Raw genomic sequence first — 5,997 nt, forward strand, 5'->3', positions numbered from 1 at the left:
GCTTCATCTCCAAATACACATCAGCGTATTATTCCATCGGGACAACTTTTAAACAGATGTGGATCTTCCCAGAAATAGTGTTTTATATCACTGAAGAATTTCTTTCGTCTTTGGTACGATAATCCTTTTTTAAGGAATCCACATACTAAATAATTTGCATAGTCTGCAAACCATAGGATTTCTTTATAATCTATCTTCAATAGATATTCATCAGGAAAGTTGTCTTGTATGGCTGATTCATTTAGAACTTCTAATTCGGGATTTTCAAGACGAGAAAGATGATTAGCGGCGAGATTTTCTGCTCCTCTTTTATCTCGAATTTCAATATCAAATTCTTGTAAGAGTAAGATCCAACGGATTAATCTTGGTTTAGCATCTTGTTTCGAAAATAGGTATCTAAGAGCAGAATGGTCGGTATAGACCACCGTTTTTGCTAGAACGAGATATGATCGAAATTTGTCAAAAGCAAAGACAATAGCAAGGAGTTCTTTTTCAGTAGTTGTATAGTTCATTTGTGCTCCTTGTAACGTCTTACTAGCATAATATATAGGTTGAAATCGTTTTTCAATCCTTTGTCCTAAAACGGCTCCCATTGCAAAATCACTTGCATCGCACATTAGTTCAAATGGTAGATTCCAATTGGTGTTATCATGATCGGCGTATTAGTTAGTTTCTCTTTAAGAATATTAAAAGATTTGATACACTCATCTGAAAAGATGAATGGAGCATCCTTTTCTAGGAGTTTATTCATAGGAGTGGCAATTTTAGAAAAATCTTTTATGAAACGTCGGTAAAAACCGGCATGCCCTAGAAAACTTCTAATTCCTCTAACATTGGTGGGATGTGGAAGTTTAGCAATTACATCTACTTTAGCTCTATCCACTTCAATTCCTTCTTTTGAAATTTTATGTCCAAGAACGATGCCTTCTTTAACCATGAAATGGCATTTCTCCCAATTAAGTACTAGATTTGATTGTTCGCATCTAATAAGCATTCGTTCAAGATTAACAAGACATAATTCAAATGTATCACCGAAGACTGAAAAGTCATCCATGAATACTTCCATGCATTCTTCTATCATGTCGTGAAAAATCGCCATCATACACCTTTGAAAGGTTGCAGGGGCGTTACAAAGTCCAAATGGCATGCGTTTGTAAGCAAAAGTACCATAAGGGCACGTGAATGTGGTTTTCTCTTGATCTTCGGGTGCTATTGGAATTTGAAAATATCCGGAAAATCCATCTAGAAAACAATAGTAACTATTTCCGGCTAATCTTTCCAACATTTGATGTATGAAAGGTAAGGGAAAGTGATCTTTTCTGGTGGCATCATTTAATTTTCTATAATCAATACATACACGCCATCCTTTTACAGTCCTAGTAGGAATAAGCTCATTTTTCTCATTTGTAATGACAGTCATGCCACCCTTCTTAGGTACGCATTGAACTGGGCTTACCCATGGACTATCAGAGATTGGATAAATTAGACCTGCATCTAGCAGTTTAATAATCTCTTTCTTAACTACATCTTGCATATTAGGATTTAGTCTTCGTTGGCGTTGCACATACGTTTTATGACCTTCTTCCATAAGGATTTTATGTGTGCAATACGAAGGACTTATTCCTTTAATATCATGAATCTTCCATGCAATGGCTGGTTTATGAGCTTTCAACACAGAAATGAGTTGTGATTTCTCATTTTCAGTAAGAGAAGACGATATTATTACAGGTAATTCAGATTCACCATGTAAATAAGCGTATTCCAAATGGTTTGGAAGTGGCTTTAACTCTAATTTCGGTGGTTCTTCTATCGATGATTTATATCGATATCTGTCTTCTTCTTTTAGCATTTGAATTTCTTCTGTTGTTGGTTCATATCCATTAGCTATAAGTGTAGCTAACATTTCAGCTTCATCAATTGGTTCATTACCTTCTCCTAAAGAACATTCTCCTGTTCCTTGTAATTCTGGAAATTCTTCTAACAATTCTGCATGTGCATCTATAGTTTGAATATAATAACATGTATCATCTGCAGATTACGGTTGTTGCATTGCTCTATCAACTGAAAAGGTAACACTCTCATCCTCTATACTTAGGGTCAATTTCTTACCGAACACGTCTATCATTGCTTTAGCCGTGTTTAAGAATGGTCTTCCTAATATGAGAGGAACTTGAGAATCTTCTTCCATGTCCAAAACAACAAAATCTACTGGAAATACTAAAGTACCAACTTTAACTAGCATGTTCTCCATTATCCCTCTAGGATATTTTATTGATCTATCGGATAGTTGTATGCTTATTCTGGTTGGTTTCAATTCTCCAAGGTCTAGTTTAGTGAATAGTGAATACGGCATTAGATTTATACTAGCACCTAAGTCTGCCAATGCTTCTATTGAACTAAGACTACCCAAAAAACATGGAATTGTGAAGCTTCCTGGATCAGATAGTTTTTCTGGTATCTTATTCAACAGCACTGCTGAACAATTAGCATTCATAGTAACAGCCGAGAGTTCTTCCATTTTCTTTCTATTTGAGATTAGATCTTTCAAGAATTTAGCATATCTAGGCATTCCTGAAATCACATCAATGAAAGGAAGATTTACATTTATCTGTTTAAACATGTCCAAGAATTTGGATTGCTCGGCTTCAAGTTTCTCTTTCTTCATTTTACTCGGATAAGGAAGTGGTGGTTGATATGGTTTAACATAAGGTTTATCCTTAACTGTGTTATCTTCATTAACCTTTTCAACTACCGGTTCTTTTTCCTTATCTTGATCAGGTTGTGGTTCTTGTGGAGTAGGAATGGCTTCATCAGAAGTTACAGGTATTTCAGGTGGTTTAAGTGTTGTACCACTTCTTGTGGTAATGGCTTTAGCTGTTTCATTCCGGGGGTTAGCATTTGTATCACTAGGTAGACTTCCCGGTTTTCTTTCACCTATTAACCTTGCTAGGTTACTTACTTCTTGTTCCAGATTTTGAATAGAAGCTTGTTGATTTCTAAATGCTTGAGCATTTTGTTCATTGGTTTGTTTTTGAGATGTGAAAAACTGTGATTGAGTTTCAACTAGCTTCGTCATCATATCCTCTAAATTTGGCTTTTTATCATCGGGTTGTTGTGGTGGTTTGTTTTGAAAATTAGGTCTTTGCTGATTGTAAGTATTATTGGATACTTGTTGATTGCTAGGACCTTGTTGGTTGTTGTATGGAATATTTCGGTTATAATTCTGGTTTTGATTGTAAATCGGTCTTGGCGGTTGATAATTATTCTGATAATTATTTCCAGGCCTTTGGTTTATGTATGAAATATTCTCTCTTTGTTCCATTGTTAATTCAATACTGAGACAATCTTTTGTCAAATGTGGTCCTCCACACTGCTCACAACTAATTCGTATTGAGTGAATATCTTTAGTTATCTTTTCCATTCGTCTCTCCACAGCATCTATCTTTGCGGAAATGGAATCTAAGTCATGGCTAGAATCGGCTCTAGCTGCTTTAGATGATCTAACGATATCTTTTTCTTGGTGCCACTCATGTGAGTGGGAAGCAGTGTTATCAATAATTTTGTAAGCATCAGTTTCGGTTTTCTTCATAATAGAACCACCAGCTGCTATATCTATGTCTTTCCTTGTAGTGATGTCGCATCCTTGGTAGAATATTTGTACTATTTGACAGGTGTCTAAACCATGTTGCGGACATCCTCTTAATAACTTTCCATATCTTGTCCATGCCTCATATAGAGTTTCATTCGGTTTCTGTGTGAACGTAACAATTTTTGCTTGAAGTCTTACGGCTTTAGATGCAGGAAAGAATTGTTTAAGAAATTTGTCAACTAAAACGTCCCATGTATCGATCGCCCCTTCAGGTAACGATTCCAACCAATCTTTGGCTTCTCCCTTTAAAGTCCAGGGAAATAACATGAGATATATCTGTTCATCCTCCACTTCTCGGATTTTAAATAGTGTGCAGATCCTATTAAAGGTACGTAGATGTTCATTTGGATCTTCCTTCGGCGCACCACTAAATTTGCATTGATTAGTCACCATGTGTAGAATTTGTCCTTTGATTTCATAATCTGGCGCATTAATGTCTGGATGAGTAATTGCGTGACCTTGGCCAGTGCGTTTAGCTCTCATTCGGTCTTCCATACTTAAAGGTTCCAGATTCTCCATAATTGAATTTGTTGAATCGGTATCACTAGATGATTCTGATTTAATGGTTCGTTCCTCAACAATCTCTGTTTGAATGATTGGTGGTTCCGGAGGAAAGTTTAATGGTTCAGGATCTACGAACCGTTCCTGAATATTCTCCGGATTCTCAATTGCGAGGTTGGGTTCAAAAAATGGATTATCGGAAATTTGAACTGAAGTACTTGGTCGACTGGATGACGATTCTAAAGAAAAATCAACGGCGGTAATATTTGCTAAATGTCTTGATCTAGTTACAGGTGGTGAACGTACAAAAGGTGGTGAACGTCTTGCTCGGTGCATTCACTGAATATCCTATTAGTTTTTAAAAGGAAAGAAAAATTATAATAAGTTATCCAATCAATAGACTTTTCTGATTTTTGCCCACGTTTCGAATAGCCAAAAGATGCAGCAGAGGGGCAGGATTCGTTTGGTCTCAATATAATTGAGGACTGTTTGGCTCCAATAACCCGGTCCACGTACAAATCCAACTATTACTACGAACCAGAAAATTTTGATGTCTATTAATTTAACCACTTAAAATAAATTTTCGTAATTTTAAGAAATTTAGATAAGAAGTAGAATAAAAATCTATGTCCTAAAACTAGAATAGCGAGAAATAAGAAAGAAAAAGAGTTCGTCGGAAAAAGGTTGAAAAAGAAAAATGGTTGAAAAATAAAAGGTGACTGAAAAATAAAAGAAACTTATAAAAACTTAAAAATACTTGACTAACCTAACCTTATTACTACAACTAACTTAAAATTATAATCGCAAATTGAGATTACTAATTGGAATGATAATTGATACATAGGTAAAAGTCGTCTAAAAATATTAAAGCTTACAAGAAAACCTAAATTCCAAATGGAATTAACTTAAAAAGAAACTAAAACTTAAAAAGGCGTCGCAAAATTCTAAAGTACCTAAATCTTAGTCTAAAGAAAAAGTACTTGAGAAATTCTACGGCAATGCCTAAAAATCTAGGAGTAAAAATGACTATGGCAAAAACTAAGTTTAAAATTAAATATGAGCGAAAAATACAAATATTACGTTAAAACGATTAAAAAGGGACAAAATATAAAAATATACAAAAAGTTGTAAAAAAAATACAATTTTTATAAATATTATTTTTATATTATTTATTTATTAAAACTATTAATTTAATATTTTAATTAAACTAATTAAACAAAATAATAATAAAAACTAAAGTTAATAATTAATTAAAACCTAATTAGGGTTTTATATTAATAATTATAATATAATCCGTAATTAATGTGAAATTAGGGTTCTGTCAGCGTGTCAGAGCAGCTCCGCGACTTGCGGTATTCAAAGCTTCAAACCCCGCGACTCGCGGGGTTCCAGTTTTCAACTGACAGGTTATTTAAATTCGACGCGTTTTTCTTTAATTTTTTTTTATATTTTTTTTATTTCTGTTTTTAATTTTCTGTTTTAATAAAAGTATTTATATAATAAAAACTTATATCTAAAAACTAATATAGAAATATTTTATAATTTTATAAATAAAAATCTTAAAACTAGATTTATATATATATTATTTTTTTTATATGTTTTTAAATAAAAACAAAATACTTAAATAAAACTTATATAAAAAATAAAGAAACTTTATAAAACTTAAATATTTAACAAAATCTTAAAAATACTTATATTTTTTTGTTTTTCTTTTTATATTTTTGAATATTTAAAAATACTTTTATAAAAACGAATTTTAATAAAAGTAAACTAAAAATCTTTTTTTTTTATTATTAGCGTTGCGCTTCCGGCGTTTAAGAAGCTCCCCGGCAGCGGCGCCAAAAATA

This window comes from Rutidosis leptorrhynchoides, chromosome 7 (assembly GCF_046630445.1).
Source record: "Rutidosis leptorrhynchoides isolate AG116_Rl617_1_P2 chromosome 7, CSIRO_AGI_Rlap_v1, whole genome shotgun sequence".
Lineage (NCBI taxonomy): Eukaryota > Viridiplantae > Streptophyta > Magnoliopsida > Asterales > Asteraceae > Rutidosis > Rutidosis leptorrhynchoides.